This window comes from Lithobates pipiens, unplaced genomic scaffold (genome assembly GCF_037356315.1).
Source record: "Lithobates pipiens isolate NorthernLeopardFrog02 unplaced genomic scaffold, aLitPip1_a1.2 Scaffold_13, whole genome shotgun sequence".
Lineage (NCBI taxonomy): Eukaryota > Metazoa > Chordata > Amphibia > Anura > Ranidae > Lithobates > Lithobates pipiens.
Genome location: NW_027507718.1, coordinates 495,835,858 through 495,855,376, shown reverse-complemented (window position 1 = coordinate 495,855,376; position 19,519 = coordinate 495,835,858).

Sequence of the window (19,519 nt, the reverse complement as noted above, 5' to 3'; positions counted from 1 at the left end):
CCCCGCCAATACTCTGTAATACCCTGCCATAAATTGCCATACCCAGCCATACTCAGAGATACCCAGCCATACTCGGTGATACCCTGAAATACCCAGCCATAGACGCCCCCCACCCCTCACCGCCCTCCGGTGCTTCTACCAACTCGCCAGTACGATCAAAGCCAGAATCTTTTTTTTATTTTTTATTTCAGGCTTCCCAGCCTAGAGGTGAGATGTGGGGTCATATTGACCCCCCAGATTTCACTGTAAAGAGGACCTGTCGCCCCATATTCCTATTACAAGGGATGTTTACATTTCTTGTAATAGGAATAAAAGTGATCAAAAATATATTTTTGGGGAAAAAAATGTCAAACTAAAATAAATAAAGTAAAATGAACAATAAAAAAATAAAATAAAAATTAAAGCGCCCATGTCCCCATGTGCTTGCATGTGCCACACATGTGAGGTATCGCCGAGAATGTTAGAGCGAGAGCAATAATTCTAGTCCTAGACCTCCTCTGCAACTCAAAACATGTAACCAGTAAAAAAAAAATTAAAGCGTCGCCTATGGGGATTTTTTAAGTAGCGACGCTTGGCGCCATTCCACGGGCATGTGCAATTTTGAAGAGTGACATGTTTGATATCTATTTACTCAGCATAACTTCATCTTTCACTTTATGCAAACATTGGGCTAACAAGTGGTTAATAATAGAGCTTGCAGTCAGTAGTGTTAGGAGATAGTGCGTGCTGTCTGCGTGCTCTGTACCCAGTACATACCGCTATAATATAGGGCAGGCCCCTACTTTCAAACATCCAACTTACAAACATCTCCTACTTGCAAACGCAAGGAGACAGCAGCAAGTGAGATGAAAAAAGATTGACGACAAAACAAATTATACAGGGGTGATAACCCTTCCCTATTTTTTTCCAAAAAGCTTAAAGATAGTTTTTTTGACTGGAGCTACACTTTAAAAATGTACCGGTTGAAAATGACAAACAGATTCAACTTAACACAACAAACCTACACAGTCCCTGTCTTGTTTGCACCGCCTGTATACTGCTGTTCTGAGTATATAGGGCCTGGGGGCCACACGCATTTCCTTTTTTTAATATGGGTACGGGGTTCCCCTTAATATGCGTACAAGACCCAAATAGGCTGGTAATGGGCAGGGAGGGCTACCCATGCCATGTTTCTCAATGATTTTCAGCCATATTGCAGGAACCAGATATAACATTAAAACCGCAAGCAGTTTTAAATGGTGTTATTTCCGTTTAATGTCATTTTGTGCAGGGACTGTTCTAAACACGGGAAACACGTGGTACTTCACAGGCATACTACAGACACCCCCCAGGCACCATATTTAAAGGAATATTTCACTTTTTTTTTCACTTTAATCGTCATTAAAATCAGTGCAGTGACCCATGTCCCCTGAGGCAGGAGGCAGGTCCCCAAACCCTTTTTAGGACACTATCTTGCATATTAGCCGTTAAAATTAGCACTTTCCAATTCGAACGTTCGAGTCCCATAGACTTCAATGGGGTTCTAACGTTCGTACCGAACGCGGGGGTCGTTCGCAAGTTCTGGTGTGAACCGAACCGGGGGGTGTTCGGCTCATCCCTAGTCATCGCGCAAGCTTTCGACGGACTGTTTGTGCACCCGTGTGTGGTCAAGTCCGTTCATTCGAAAGTATGACGGACTGTCCGTCGGATTGTATGACGGACTAAGTAGGCCATACAGTCCGCCCGTGTGTACGCGGCTTTACTGTTTGTTTCTTGTCTCTTGGCACTACACTTCAAGGTAGCACATTGAAGAGAGTGTCTTCTGCTCATTATGTTGTAAAGCGGAGTACCTTTGTTTTTCTGCGTATCGGTGAATTTCAAGGAGACGTTTCCTTCTGTATTAGCTTTTCAGAGCTGAATTATAGCGTGAATAATACAAGGGTCTGTTTAATGGAGGGAAGAATGAACACACACTATAATAAGCATTTGCAGCATGGTGTCTAAGTGGCGATCTCTCTTGATGTACAGCACTAAGATTCTGGGATCAGTTTCCGCCAGGGACATTATCTGCATGCCGATTCGGTGGGGGTATGAATAGTATTTGTTAAAGTACTACTAAACCCTCAGGAGAAGAACTATGAACATGAAAGCCCCATGTATAGTCACCATCAATGTCAATTTTTTTTCCAACAAAGAATGCTTCCTAATCTTTAGCACAGTACATGACATGCAGTACAATATAATAGTATGTTCTATAGATGTAATAACTTGCCTACAATGCAGGGTACTATGATTCCTGGGGTGCTTTGCTCTGTACTAGTATGAAGCTGCTGCTAATGAACAAGGGCTCCTGACTTTACTCTCTTCCCTGGTCTGCGATCTTGTTGTAGATCGGCGACACAAAATACTGAAACCAGAGGATGAGCATAACAACTGGACAACTCACATTTTCAGCCACACCAACCTCCATATTCCTTCTTATAATAATAATGTCAAATTGGAACCTATCAGCTTATCTCTCTGTCGACAGAGACCTGGTTTTCCCCATTGGATACAACTTTCTTGACTATCACACAGTGGTGTAGTAGGCAGCACGCTCACCTAGCAGTAAAAAGGTTCGCTGGTTAAAATCTCAATCTCGAAAACTACCTGCTTGGAGTTTGCATGTTCTCCCTGTGCCTGCGTGGGTTTCCTCCCACACCCCAAAGACATTCTGGTAGGTTAATTGGCTTCTGTCCAAAATTGGCCCTAATATATGAATGTGAGTTGGAGACCTTGGATTGTGGGTTCCTTGAGGGTAGGGACCAATGTGAGTGTGCAATGTATTTGTGGAGCGCTGCATAAATTGATGGCGCTATATGGGTACCTTAAATAAATATTATATATAAAAGATGAGCATCTTAATGATACACAGTGTACAGGGATAGGGACAATTGTAGACAAGCACCCACACTCACTCAGGTTGGACTGCTGTCTTTATTCAACCTTACTAACTATGTAACTAACTATGTAGATAGGTGTAGGTTGACCTCCCTACACAGGTGACGCTGTTGCAAACACTATGCAGGGAGAGTGGAGAAGGGTACTTACCAAAAAATAATTTTATATGCTTTCATTGAAGGAGACTTTGAAGATCTGCAGATCTTGACCACTTAGTTATATCATCACCTGGAGGAGAAATGATAGCTACAAACACAAAAAACAGCCTGGGGCAGCCTCTGCTGGTGTTCAGCCCCCAATTTCTAACACACAGGGGCGGACTGACCATTGGGCCACTTGGGCACTGCCCGAGGCCCCCCTGCCACTAGGGAGCCCCATCAGGGTTGCCAGCCTCAGTAAAACTAGGGACAGTATGTAAAAATTTGTGTTTTTTTTTTACATCTGTCTCTGAAATGTCCCTTACCGACATCTTTTTGGTCTAAAAATCCAGAGATTATAGCTGCCCCACCTCTCCAATACCTTCTCAGCCAATAGAAACATATCTGTGTATACTGTGTGATTGTATACTGTGTGTGTTTGTTTGTGTATACCGTGTGGCCCCATAATCTCTGATTGGCTGGGGGCCCCATAATCTCCTATTGCCCGGGGGCCCCATGAGTTGTCAGTCCGCCCCTGCTAACACGGCCCTGGTTAGTAGTAAGCAGTAGAAGGGGACAATCTAAATCCAACCGGCAGTGCTCAACACAGCTATAAGGGCGGTTACTGTGTCCTTCAGTGAAAGCAGAGAAAAAGGTTTTATGGTATTCCATTAATTGAAAGACACAGTGGAAATCTGAAAAACAAAACCTGGTGTAAAATCAAAAGAGGACTTGAACCTGCCACCTACAAGACCTTACACCCAAGACTAACACCCAAGGAAGAAAGAACATCCAAGGTAGCTGTTTTACAAACTTTAGAAATTGAAGCAGTATTAAAAAGATTGTGCGGGTGTTGTCCACTAGAACGTAGATCATTTTTTGTGTTTGCACCTAGTGTCCCACTCATGCAGGGGGCACTATGACCCAGTTGTCAAGATCTATAGATCTTTGTTGTGTCCTTCAACAGACGAAGAAGAAAAGTCAACATGTGCATATCAATAACAGCCAAGGGTGCACATTTTTGGGAAATGACTAGTGTGATTAAAAAAGCTCATGAAAATCGAACACACTTTTATTTCTGGTAAACAGGGATAACAGAAATTTGAGGGTACCATTTTACATGCTTTACCCAAGTGAATGTCCACCTTTAGGCCCAAATGCACCCTCTCTGTTTGAAACTGTGATTTATTATAATGTCTCTAGTAAAATCAAGCCTTCTTTCTTGTCCTCTACTCAACACAGGTGTGCAGATCTGTTCTTCAGAACATGTCCATTGGGTAACTTCTAGGCTGAACCTAGAAGGGTCTAGAGACCCTTCCCCCAAAGTCTATGATACCATTAAGACAGCAGTGGCATCACAAGTGAGCAAAACATAGAGTGCACTACCCTTAAATGACAACTACTCTGCTGAATGATGGAGAGATGATAGGGGGGATCTGTGCTCCCCTTTCATCCTCCAATCAGCTGCTGTCATCTGCTCTCACACACACACTCTCTCACTAAGGGCCCTCATGTTACATTTTGGCAGTATGGGCCTGTAGGTGGGTGACGGTCTGCCTCGTGCGTGGCCATAGCAGGCGGACAGACAGACATTCCAGACTTTGCTCAGAAGATTCCACTTACTCTCTCCCTCGATGCATGGGTGGGGGTAAGTGACCGGATCCTCTTCCCTGTGTGTTGTACCCCCTGACTTCCAGGGGGGTCAGGATGCTGGCCAAACTTCTCCAAGGGCTTGGCAGCCAAGTGGCATCACTGAACTGTTACTTCTCACTGCATCTACTGTGTTACCAGATGAACTTGCATAGATGCCACATACACCAAATTCTTCTTTACTGAAGATCCAATTCAGCATTACAGCAATTTGGTCTCAAACCCCAACACGGTCAAGCAGCAAGTATAAATTCACTGTTATGAGTCTCTCAGAGGCAGAGGGTGTGCAGTCAGGCCCAGCAAAGGGGAACCTCCCTACAGGAGGAACACAGGATTAAGTGTGGTCCTTAGGAGACTATTATCCTTATGGCAACCCTTCCCATAGCCAGGGCTCTACTACCCCCAAATAGCTCCTTCAACATTATACAAGAGGATCCCGCCAGGAGGGAAGTGAACTCACTCTTTTTTCTGGAAGAATTTACAAGGGCAACAACTTAAGTAGGCCACAAAGTGGGCCTAACCCTAACCTACCTACAAGCCTACGCCAATAAGATTGCACATAGCGCATCCTGTTGACTTATTGCTCTGGTGGCTTCAAGGGATCTTATCAAGCCCTGTGATTACACCATAGGAGCAAAAAAATATTCAAACTGTACGTATAAAGCTATGGAAGAGCCCTGGGGCCATCAAAAAAATAAAAAACAAAAATACAGAATTACGTTTTTGAAAAACAAAAATTCAGAATTCTGAGTTTGAAAGTCAGAATTCTGACTTTGAAAGTCAAAATTATGACTTTGAATCTCAGAATTCTGACTTTGAATCTCTGAATTCTGACTTTCAAAGTCAGAATTGTAAGTTTTAAAAAACTTTCTTTTTTTTACAGAATTCTGAGTTTCAAATCAGAATTCTGAGATTAAAAGTCAGAATTCTGAGTTTGAAAGTCAGAATTCTGAGATTAACCTACATACATACATACATACATACATACATATATACATGTATGTAAAGAGAAAACTTTTAATTTATTAGGGAAGCGGATGGAGGTTTGCTTAGTAATACTTGGAGTTTGGCTATACTGTAAGTCATTATAAAGAGTTTTTAAAGATCACAGGTCTAAATCCAGTGCTCATACAAGCAGTAATTTGGGTGTTTGTTCATTGTGACCATTTCATATACAGCAATCAATGCTAGGTTAATGGTCTTAACCTCTAGTTGACAGGTATTCACACCCAGGCAGATGGGCACCATTTAGCAGAACACAACAAAATTGAAAATAAATGAGACTTGTTAATAGCTGGCTGGTCCCAAAGGTTTTGCTGTAGTTCAAGAGAGGCAGGCCTATGTTCCAAGCTTGAATTAAGAGGTGTAATCAATTTTAGGTCATTTTTATTTATTTTTTTCTCTAATGGATGAGTAGACCTCATGTAAAAAAAAAAAAATATGGTAAAGCAAAAGATTGTTGTCACCCCTTCCTGCAACAAAAAATATTTCAAATGTATCTTTCTATTGTTTCCTAGAAAATAAAGATGATAATTTCTTCTAGCTGTAATACATTAAAATTATTTGTGAACACATTAGGATAAAACCACGTTATTACACAGCAAATAGTATATGATGACTAATCGTATTAGGTTTAAAAAAAAAAAAAACATACAGGAACTGTGTGCATTTAGGTAACGGAAGTGACGTTTCGTCAGCTGCGCATGCGTCCACCGCTACCAGGTTTGCTCATCTGACAGAACAGCTGCAGTCAGAAGAAGGCAGCGGACATCTTACTACACCCAGGTACGTTTTGAATGTCACAGTAATTTTAGCAATAAAGTGAGCGTATATCAATAAATATAGTGTATTGACATCTGGGATGCTGTTGGGATGTTACATTTTGAAAGCCTAAAGGTTTAGCGCTCATCAGTGCGGGGTGTACCAATATGGCCACGGCCACCTTCCTACTGTTGTCTAGCTTCTTTTAATTGTAACATCAAAATAGCATCAATAACATGCCGTTGCTTCAATGATTATGCCATTACCGGTGGCTCCCGCGTGCATGCGTGGGAGTGACATCATCGTGGTTCCGGCCAATCACAGCCCACGATACCTGGAAGTAACTCCGGGAGCGATGTCGGCTGCCGGAGCAGTGTATGAGGATGGCTGCAGGGGCTTCGATCTCAGGTAAGTAATTCATAATGAGCTAGTATGCTATGCATGCTAGCTCATTATGCCTTTGTCTTGCAGGTTTTTTTTTGTTTGTCCTTTAAAGTGATTTACCCCCTTCCAGACCAGAGCACTTTTTGCAATTCAACACTGCGTCGCTTTAACTGACAATTGCGGGGTCGTGCGACGTTGTACCCAAACAAAATTGACGTCCTTTTTTCCCCACAAATAGAGCTTTCTTTTGGTGGTATTTGATCACCCCTGCGCTTTTTATTTTTTGCGCAATAAACAAAAAAAAAGCGACAATTTAGAAAAAAAGCACATTGTTTTTTACTTTTTGCTATAATAAATATCCCCCAAAAAAAAATTTCCTCAGTTTAGGCTGATACGTATTCTTTGACATATTTTTGATAAAAAACAAAAACACAATAATTGTTTATTGATTGGTTTGCGCAAAAGTTATAGCATCTAAAAAATAGGGGATAGATTTATGGCATTTTTATTAATAATATTTTTTTTTTACTAGTAATGGCGGCGATCAGCGATTTTTATCGTGACTGCGATATTATGGCGGAAGCACATCGGACAATTTTGACACAGTTTTGGGACCATTGTCATTAATACAGCGATCAATGCTATAAAATTGCATTGATTACTGTAAAAATATCACTGGCAGTGAAAGGGTTAACCACTAGGGGGCAGGGAGGGGTTAAGTGTGTCCTGGGGAGTGTTTCTAACTGTCTGGGGGGTGGGCTAGCAGTGACATGACACTAATCGCTGCTCCCAATGACAGGGAGCAGATGATCGGTGTCCTGTCACTAGGCATAATGGGGAGATGCTGTGTTTAAATCGGCATCTCCCCGTTTTTCAGCTCTGTGACCCGATCGCGGGTATCCCCGCGGGCACCCCCGCGGGCATCGAGTCCGTGGGTCACAATGACGGAGCTCGCGGCAGGCACGTGGGCGCACAGCGGGAAACTCAAAGTAACGTACGGCCACGTTACTTTGCCCAGCTGTACCATTCTTCCGACGTATATCTACAGGAGCCGGTCGGCAAGAGGTTAACCTTGAAAACACCTGTAAAAAACCACTGCAAAAAATATGCAAAAACGCCTGAAAAAACGCACGAAAAGCGCCTGTAAAAGATGTGAATGAAGCCTAATATATTCTTCCAAGCTACTATGTGTGTTCACGAAATCTAATAATATAGCTGTAAGCACTTATCACATTCCCATATTAATGCACATAATACATCCAAAACATAAATTTTTGTGCCGCACTTTATTTTATTATACAGCTGATAATTACAAATATTCCTTTTAATAAATTAATGATAATTATATGACCAAAAATTTTTTTTCAAGTATATACTGTGTGCTTATATTCATTTTTTTCTCATATAATTATTCATTTATTAAGGGAATATTTGTGATTATTAACTATATAGGGGAATATAGCCCAGCACAAAAATTAATGTTTTGCACGTACACGCGCTGCCTATGAGCAAAACGATAGTGGCATCATGTAATGACCGATAAATCGTTCAGTGAACATAAATGAATCAATTTTTTTACATATACCTAGCGCAAACAGTTTGGATGGGAAACGCATTAACCTTTCAATTAATCGTTCCTTCAGCAGAAAATTTCCAAACTTATTCTTCATTTTTTTGGCTCAAATGCATCCCAACGATTACCGATTTTGTGACCATTAACTGGCCAAAAAAAGGATAAGACCCCATACACACTATTAGATTTTCTACAGATTTTTTTTAATTCAGATTTACCATATAAAATGAGGTCAAAACTTAATGCCGCATACACACACAATTTCGGCCAGCAAAAGACCAGTGAGAGCTTTTCATCGGAAAATGCGACCTTGTGTATGCTCCATGGGAATTTAGCTGGCCGAATTACCGCCAGGAAAAATTTGAGAGCATGTTCTCAATTTTCTCGACGGAAAATCTTTCTATGCTCAGATTTAACTACGAGATGGAAGCTATTGGCTACTGGCTCTTGAACTTCCTTTTTCTAGTCCCGTCATACGTATTGTACGTTACCGTGTTCTTGACGGTCGGAATTTGGTGTGACCGTGTGTATGCAAGACAGCTTGAGCGGAATTCCATCGGAATTTCGTCGGGAAAACCGTCAGAGCTTTTTCCGACCATAATTCCGATCGTGTGTACGCGGCATAATGCCCTGTTGTTGGAAATTCCGATCGTGTGTGGGCTCCATCTGACTTTTTCCATCGGAATTTCCAACACACAAAGTTTGAGAGCAGGATCTAAAATTTTCCAACAACAAAATCCAACCGTTTAAATTCCGATCGTGTGTACATAATTCCGACGCAAAAAGTGCCACGCATGCTCAGTCAGAATAAATTACGAGACGAAAGCTATTGGCTACTGCCCCGTTTATAGTCCAGTCGTATGTGTTCTCTCTCCCTGCGTTCTGAACGATCGGATTTTCCAACAACTTTGTGGGACCGTGTGTATGCAAGCAAGTTTGGGCCAAAATCTGTTGGAAAAAATCCAATGGATTTTGTTGTCGGAATGTCCGATCGCGTGTACAGGGCATAAGAGTTTCAATTTGTATGCAATCAGGCAGGTCCTTGCACTACATGGTTTTGGTAAATCTGAAGACAAAGATCTGCAGAGAATCTAATAGTGTGTATGGGGCTTAAGACGTTGAGAATCTCTGCCCAATAGTAAAGTTGAACTTTATTTATCCAATCATGTGACTGTTTATTTAGTTAATCTGCACATGATTTGGTATTCAAAGACACAGCTACAATTTACTGAGTGTAGATTTTCAACTCCTTTAGCAAACAAACCCCACTATGCCTCTAATACACAGCATGGAGCTTTACAAAGCAAGGAGGGCGAGGCCTCCACATTACAAATTTATTTCCTGCAACCACAGGTTGAAGAAATTCACTTGATTACCTTATCGACCACAGACAGTGCTGATGTGGGAATCCATCCTGCTGAACAATTGTCCCGCCAGGAGAAGACAGTGATCATTGCTAGCGGCTTCAGTATCAGGGTTGGTGCAAGGATTTTTCACACCCTAGGTGAAACCTCATTTTGCTCCACCCCTGACCCCACCCCCTTTTCCCTTTTGCCCATATATACCCCACCTTTTTAATGAAGCGCCCAAATGCAGCCCACCAGTGCCCATCAAATGCAGCCTCACCAGCATCCATCAAATGCAGCCTCACCAGCGCCATCAATGCAGTCTCACCAGCGCCCATCAAATGTAGCCTCACCAGCGCCCATCAAATGTAGACCTCACCAGCGCCATCAATGCAGCCTCACCAGCACCCATAAAATGGAGACCTCACCAGCGCCCATTAAATGTAGCCTCACCAGCGTTCATCAAATGAAGCCTCACCAACACCCATCAAATGAAGCCTCACCAACACCTATCAAATGTAGCCTCACCAGCACCCATCAATGCAGCCTACCAGCACCCATCAATGAGTGTTTGCTTGCTTCCATTAATTCAGGAGTCGGGACACACAGTCCTCTGCCACCACTGCGCCTTTGAAACTATGTGCGAACTAAGTGGCCGCTGCCTGCTGATGCTGAAACTTAGTTGCTTGCTGCAGAGAGAAGAGAGTAGGAACACCAGTGGCCAGGTGCCCTAGGTAGCAATTAATACAGAGTTTGAAGTTTCAAGAGGAACATCACCATAATCAGGAAGCTTTTAAGAATCCCCCATCCTTTAACATTTTTAGATGTTTATTTATTTTTTTGGAGTGGGGGGGGGGATAAGAGGGTACCTAGCTTTGGAAGATACCCACTCCCAATTCCCCTGGAATTGCCTAGGCAGTTTCACTAAACATTATCCCCTCCTTCCCAGCCCACAACCTCATAGGTCCCAAGGCTGCGGGACCATTTACATAGCACAGCGTGGATCGTGTTAGCTCAGTGAGAATCCAGCTGTGAAGTCTCAAGGAGTCACAGCTGGTTTCCCACACTAAACATGCCGGGGACACAAAAACCAGCTAAGAACCGGCCCGGGGAAGGATGGTGCTGGATCCCTGAACAGGTAAGTGTCCTTTTATTAAAAGTCAGCAGCTGCAGTATTTGTAGTCAAATGTGACCCCGGGGAGGGGGAATCCAATCAGCCGAAGTTCCATTTTTGGGTGGAACTCCGCTTTAAGTAACACCCATTTAATGGCTAGCTTAGGTTGTTATATATGTAAGCTTTCAGGGCTTTCCTTAGGTTCCTTCCTTAGGCATTATACAAACTGTTAATTCTGGAATAAAGAGCCAATGCAACACCTTTAAAACTTGAATCCAAATAACCTGTGACATGCCATAATTGTATTTCAACAGATATCTAAGTACTTGTGGAAGCTGTTATGGCTACAAAGGGTGGGCCAACTCCATATTGAACCCTACGTACTAAGACCGGGATGCAATTGGGAATGTTCATGTGCGTGTAAAGGCAGGTGTCACAATACTTTTGGCAATATAGTGTACCGTATATACTCGAGTATAATGCCCCGTAGCGGAATTTCCGTCTGAAAAATCTTGGATGGTTTTTCCGACGGAATTCCACTCAAGCTTGGGTTGCATACACACGGTCACACAAAAGTTCTCTGAACTTTAGACCGTCAAGAACGCTGTGAAGTCCAACACTACAACGAGCTGAGAAAATGAAGTTCAATGCTTCAGAGCATGCGTTGAATAGTTTCCGAGCATACGTAGGAATTTTGCATGTCGGAATAGCTACAGACGAAAAATAGAGAGCCTGCTCTCAATCTTTTGCTGGCTGGAATTCCATCAGCAAAGTTCCGATGGAGCATACACACGGTCACATTTTCCGACCAAAACCTTACATCGGACGTTTACTGGCGGGATTTCCGATCGTGTGTACGCGGCATAAGCAAGTTTTTCAGGCATTTTTTTAGGCTGAACCCCCCCCCCCCCCCCTCGGCTTATACTCAAGTGAGCTGTACAGCAGCCATACCTTTGATTACTAAAACAGCGGGTGTCTCCCGTTGTGTTATACAGTCTGTTCGGCCATCCATTGTAACAAAGCCCCGCCTCCTCCTCATCCGTGATAGAGGAACACTGATACAATGCTGGGAAACTGTATCATTGTTCCTCTATCGTGGATGAGGAGGAGGCGGGACTTGTTACAATGGACGACCGCCGAACAGACTGCATGACACAGCTGATGACACTCACTGTTTTAGTAATGAAAGCTACGGCTGCAGATGGGCACAGTAAGGCTGCAAATGGGCACAGTGAGGCTGCAGATGGACACAGTGAGGCTGCAGATGGGCACAGTGAGGCTGCTGATGGGCACAGTGAGGCTGCAGATGGGCACAGTGAGGCTGCAAATGGGCACAGCGAGGCTGCAAATGGACACAGTGAGGCTGCAAATGGACACAGGGAGTCTGGCGATGGGCACAGTGAGGCTGCAAATGGAGACAGTGAGGCTGGCGATGGGCACAGTGAGGCTGCAAATGGGCACAGTGAGGCTGCAAATGGACACAGTAAAGCTGCAGATGGGCATTGTTTGCCCAGTAGCTGCTGCATTTTCCCACCCTAGGCTTATACTCGAGTCAATACGTTTTCCCAGTTTTTTTGTGGTAAAATTAGGTGCCTCGTCTTATATTTGGGTCGGCCTATAATTGAGTATATACGATATATTGTCCCCTACTTTTAAGCCCTGATGTAGAGACAACGTTGGGCTCTCAAAATGTGTTGGATTCCTAATTTGAACCTAAATTGGAATAAGATTGTCAATGTACTTGTGGTGTTGAGCTTTATCTCAGATCTTCATTGTTTTACACTAACCCAGTCCGAGACAGACACCATCCTACAGACATGCCCCCCAAAAACGTTCCAAATCTTGAGGAATGATTTTTGCGGTTCACATAGGTTTAGCCCACCTAGTCATCGTTAAATCTGCTCCTGCATTGTGTTGCCTGCAATAGTGCTGAAATATTTTGTATTTCAACAAGCTTTATTTATAATAACACATTTATCATTTGAACTTGCTTCGTTTTTTTTTTTTTTTATTATTTCAAGAGGAATTCTTGTATGTATCTTGGAGATTTATCACCCTTACCCTCCAGAACGATGCTATCATTTATTAAGGATCGGCAATTTCTACTCTAGCGTAATCAGTCTCTGTCAAAGAATGGTGTTATAAATAAAAGAAAATATCTGAGATCTATATGAATTTTTTTCTGTCTAGATTTCTGATAACAATGTTATTAAGTTTAAAATGTGTACTGTTGGGTATTAACTTTCTGCAGGCCATGATAAATAATCTAAGCAGCGTTTTTTAAAATTTTATTTAAAGGGCCATAAGCCTTAGCGGAGGTGGCCCCATTGAGTTCTGAGAATACAGTTTATCTGTTTCTTGGAAAAAAGTGATAAATGAGGTGAGAAAAAAAAATTCTAGTTATTACAGCTGAATTCCAAATAAACAACAGATAACAGAAGCAAGAGGCGTGGTAATAGAATTAGGAACGCTCTGACCAGGTTATCTGTAATACAACAGTGAGCTGAGGAGGTCATGCAACTGTCAAAGCAGTCCAAAACATAAAGCTAATCTCCAGACAAACAGCTAAATACACAGATAAAATAAATATTAGAGGGCTGTTATAGCTATCAAAGGATTTGTATTTCTGTCCACCCAATCCTGAGATTTACACAGCTCTGCCACATAACAAAGCCCTGTCTATTAGAGAAAGAGACTCTTACCAGATGTGGTGGACCCATTTACCAGCAGTAGTGGGTAAATCGAGCTTGTGTGGGCCAAATGCCTCACAGTGTTGTCCAGTCCAGCCCAGTTAAAGTCTGTTTTAGACGAAACGCATGGGGTTAACTATGCATGCTTCTCCTATTGCTTTTTCTACTTTTTAATTAACCGTGGTCACTTTTTATGTACTCATTGCAATTTGATGTACCACCAATTTAAATAAACCTAACTGGTCTAATCCGTGCCATATGGAGCCTTCTCCCTTCTTTTTAATTTTTGCCTGGTTGGTTGAGCCTCCTTTATATATTCTAACACTCAGAAGGATCCAGGTACCGTGCCAGGATTGCCCTCACTGAAGTTCGGGTGTATCCTGCTGGGGTGATCCCTTTTTTCCTCTGATCCACACTGTGAGGCATTCGGCCCACACAAGCTCGGTGGACCCACTACTGCTGGTAAGTGGGTCCACCACATCTGGTAAGAGTATCCACCCATTGTCTCACGACAGAGCATTTTGTATCTCATCCACATTATTTTATTGTCAACCACTTGTTGTACACCGTCACTTTTGAGTGAAGAATCACCATTATATACTTATGGGCATTTAAGTTGTTCTTCATTTGTGTTTCAGTACACTATAATTTTTATGCCTTTAGTGTTATATTCTGTTTGGACTTTGTTTGTTGAAGTGTTAGCTGCTTTTTCCACTATTCATTGGTTTCACAGGCGGCGTTGTCGGAAATATCCCCAAAAAATTTATAAAAAAAAACAATTCATTTCCTAAGTTTAGGCTGATATGTTTTCTTCTACATATTTTTGTTTAAAAAAATTGCAATAAGCGTACATTGATTGGTTTGTGCAAAAGTTATAGCCTCTACAAAATAGGTGATAGATTTATGGCATTTTTATTATTATTATTTTTTTACTAGTAATGGCGGCAATTTTTATCAAGACTACGATATTGCGGCAGACAGATCGGACACTTTTGGCACTATTTTGGGACCACTGACATTTATACAGTGATCAGAGGTGAAAGTAGCCACTGATTACTGTGTAAATGTCACTGGCAGGGAAGGAGTTAACACTAGAGGGCGATCAAGGGGTTAAATGCATGTTCTAGGGAGTGTTTCTGACTGTGGGGGGGGGGGGGGGACTGCCTGGGGGGGGAGACCGATCATTGTTCCTAAGCAGTAGGAACAACAGATCAGTCTCCTCACCCCTGACAGAACAGAGATCTGTCTGTTTACATTGACAGATCTCCGTTGTGTCCTTCTCAGGAGCAATTGCGAGTAGCCGGCGGCAATCGGGGCCGCCCACTGCGCACATTGGCTCTTACGTGACATGGTGCACATGCCCCCATACAGTTACGACGATTTGTGCAGGAGTGCCATTCTGCCTCCATCAATTGACGATGGGCAGGTGGGCGGCAAGTGATTAAAGGAACAAGATCTTTATTTTTTAGGGTTGCAATCACTTTAACTCTTTTCTCTGTCACTCTGCTCTCTTTTCCTACCAGCATGTTTGGGGCTTCCTAATATTTCTAAAGTAATTTCCCTTGTCTATGCTCAGTGTTGTGCACTCAATTTGGCAAAAATAGAGAAAGGATCTTTAACAAATTGCAGATGGGAGCTCTTGAGTCACAGGTGTTTGCATACAGCCATTTGTACAAATCAGTGACGGATTGATCGATGTTCTGTCAAAATTGTCAACTCGTCCAAATCTCCAACCACATCACTTCCAATGACACACCAACATCAGTAATTGGACATTTCGACCATTTGGCTGTTTTGACACAACACTGTTAGCGTATGCACTACAGTGCATGACATGGTTTGCTGTTTTTACACAACACTGTTAGCATATGCACTACAGTGCATGACAGGTTGCCTGTTTTGATAGAGCAGCGGCTAAGGAGGAAAAAAGTTGTCGCCGCCTTGTTGGTTAGTAGCTGGCAGACTAACAATGTCCACTCATTATATGGTGTACCGTAGTGTATACGCTCTCTGTGTTGTGTCAAAACAGCCAACTGGTCTAAATGTCCAATTACTGATGCTGGAGAGTCACCGGAAGTGACGTGGTTGAAGATTTCGACAAGTTGGCTATTTTGACAGAACACCGACACTGCATCAGTTTTTTTGTAATCGCGGGTCTAAGCGGATGCATCTACACAGAGACGGATGAGCGGTCCTGAATCCAGGCAGTTTGCATGCAGGAATGCTCATCCATACCTGGACTAATGTAACCACCCAGATGTTTGTAGTGCCTGGTAGGGCCTGGCTGTGTGCGACCACCTGTTGTCTAAGCTTGTTCTTGACTGTGTATGGCCCTTTGCGCTCATGTGAATGACCCCCAATACCATTAACCCCTTCTCTATCAGCAGAACAGCAGCCAGTGAACAGTCCAGCGCACCAGCTCAAAGTAGAAGTTTGCAATGCTGCCATAAGCGTGGTCCCCGAACATCCCAGTCAGTGAGTCACCTGTCAAGATTATTGATGTCAGTGGACCAGGCGGCAGATTTGAGTAAATTCCAGCCCAGGCCACTGTTTAGAGTTCAATTACACTTTCTTGGCAGTTTGTGAGAAGGTGGGAGTTGTTCAGGGTCACATTATGCGATGAAGAAATAACTGACATCCATCAATGTGTCACCACCAGCACAGGCTAATGAGATCAATGCCGAATATCGCCCAAATTTATTAATTCAAAGGAGTCCTGTTAATGTTTTTCCTAATCTAGAGTCTTCTATCATTTGAAGGTATGTCATAATGAGCGGTTTTCAGATCCAATCCATCATTAACAGATAGCTTGTTTTGCAGTTTCTTCTACCAAGTTATATTCGGGCTCCTTCTACACAGGTGGTGGACTTTACTGCTCTTCTGCTCCTCGTATGCCATTGTGTGTGGGTTTGCAGGTGTTCAGGAGGCCATACTGTTGTCCTCTTAAAGTGGAAGGCCTGGTACCCCCTTCCAACGCTGCTCTGGGCTGCCATTTTTGAGAAACCCACCTGTGCATAGATGATCTGCTGGACTTCCAGGCATTTGGGAACTGGAAGAGACCGGCAGCACATTGGACATGTGTGGCAGATTTGTACAGATGCACACAAATGACGCCAGGTTCTAGTAATAAAGTGCCCAGTGGCTTTTGTGGTCTACTGCCACCTGGGATATCTTTGGCTTACCAATCACGAAAACCCAGAAGTTCTGCCTCTCAGAACAAAAAAGAAAGGAGGGTTCACATTGAAATGCAACAGTGCAACTACGTGTCAAGCATTTGGCACATGTTTGCAGTGCAGCCTCATAGACTTCAACAGCAACCAGCTACCAAATGCAGGAGGTCAAGTTAAGTTTTACGCTGAAAGACTATACACTGAAGACTATACACTTCTCCTGGAATTGAGCAGGGCCCTAGAAGGTGCTGACTCCATATACATGGTTCTGGGGTGTTTGACTTCCATGCCCCAACTCACAAGGCTCCTCCCCTCCGGGCATTTATATGTAACTCCACCCACCACATCACTACTGGAAGGCTTTATCTAAAAAGGGGCCTAACACCCAATTGCATAATTCCCCATTACCACACTATTTTGGGACAGAGCCACCTAGTGGCAAACTAGCTAACTGCACCAGCTTACAGGCTGACCCAGAAGAGGCCTGGTGCTGGATTTATAGGGCAGTACGTTTCAAGCGGAAAGGTTAGAAAAAGATTTGAGTATTGCAATCATTTTTTTTTCAGCCTTTAAGACTTTGACATTTAATTTCATCCTTTAATTTATTATTATTGATGGAAATGTTTGGTAGCATCATCCTGCGGTGATGAATCTTGTGGGTGGTGGTTTTTATGAATCTGCTAAACTGTTATTACAACTATTATCAACTGCAGTGATATCATGGCTCTAGCTGTGCTCGTGAAGAACTCCATTACTGCTTGTATCTGATGAGGAATGGGAGACTTGTATAAATATATAAATATTCCTTTCCAGTGTTTATGGGCTGTTATTCATAGTGACAGTTTGGCTGGGATTCCACTGCAGAGAGAAATAATTAGACTTCCTAATGAATTGCTTTCTGCAGAAGTGTTCATCCGACTTCAGAGCTTTAACTTAAAGTAAAACTAAAGACAAAACTTTTTTTTTTTTTTTTTGTTACTGTGGGGGTTATGACCCCCTTGCCATCGGTGTCCCATTGGGGAGATTCCCCTTCACTTCCTGTTCTGTAGCCAAAACAGGAAGTGAGAGGAAATCCCTTCAAAATGCGGGAATCCCTGGTTGTCACCAGAACTAGTGTCCCCATTGGAAGATCTCCACCCGATTCCTGTTTGGGTGACAACCCAAAATGTGGGAGTTTCTGTCACTTTCACTTTTGGTGGTAAACGTAAACAGGATGAATGCAGAGGGTAAATCTCCCTAATGGGGACATAAACAGCAATACAAACCTGTCAGCTGTTCTAATCCCTCTAGGTTCCAGGGATGGTGGTGATGTCACTACCCAAATATCGCTATGCCCATATTTGGGAAAAGGTGCCACTGGGCGGGCAGAGCCTGATGGGGATCAGAGAGACTAGTTCTTCATCAGATCCATCTTAGGTTGGCCATAACAGGACTCTTTTATTTTTTATTTTTTGATCAGCCAGTGGCGAGATGTGGGCAGCTAGTGGGCACAGATGCCCCCTTCCACACAAGTAATGTTGGCACACAGCTCTAAAAAAACAAAACTTGCTTAATGCCGCACATCCCACAAAACCCAACAATGTCTTCAGTAGAAGCAGCCCCAGGTCAGGCTCCATCCAGGCCACACTCCCAATGTGTTTCCAGACCTCCCAACTTTTTGAGATGGGAATGAGGGACACCTATCAGAAAAAGTATGCAGGCATAGGACACACCCCCCAGCCCCGCCCCCTTAAAGGAGAATTGTACAAAAAAACAAGATTGGTTAAACCCACAAGTGCTTTTTTTACCGCTACTATTCCTTTATATTGGCTTTTGGAATTTATAAATGCAGCAATTTAGAAATCAGATGAAAGGTTTAGCACTGGGAAACACTTTTTGATAGACAAAAAGTGCATTTTATATACAACTATATAGATCAGACCAAAATGAGGGACAAATGAGGAGGAATGAGGGACGGAGGGACATTGCTCCAAATCAGGGACAATCCCTCCAAATCAGGGACAGTTGGGAGCTATGCGTACTCCCATGTCCACAGGGCTTCTTTGGTGGCATTTGATCACCACTGGGTTTTGTATTTATATAAACAAAAATAGTGGCAAACATTTGGATAAAAATAAGTATATATATATTTACTTTCTGCTATAAAACATATCCAATAAAAAAATGAAAAAAAATCTTCCTAAATTTAGGCCAACTTGTATTCTGCTACATATTTTTGGCAAAAAAAAATAAAAAATCTGTATATTGATTGGCTTGTGCAAAAGTTATAGTACAAACTATGGTATATACATACTGGATTTTCTTTTTGTTTTATTATTAATGGCGGTGATCAGCGACTTATAGCAGGACTGCAATATTGTGGCGGCCAATCAGACACTAACGGACACTTTTGACACTTTGTGGGAAGCAGTGACACTAATATAGTGATCAGTGCTAAAAATTTACACTGTCACTGCACTAATGGCACTGCCTGAGAAGGGGTTAATCATGTAGGTCAAGGGTCTCAAACTGGGGGCTCTCCAGCTGTTGCGAAACTACAAGTCCCATCGTGCCTTTTTGCCTGTGGGAGTGATACTTGTAACAGTCAGCCTTGCAATGCGTCATGGGACTTGTAGTTTTGCAACAGCTAGAGGGCTTCCAGTTTTAGACCTCTGATGTAGGGCAATCAAATGGTTAAATGTGTGCCTAGCCAGTGTTCATGTGTGTGCTACTTTCACTAAGGAAATGTGATGGTTTTTATTCTCTTCTTTGCAGAGAAACAAAAATAGGTACATC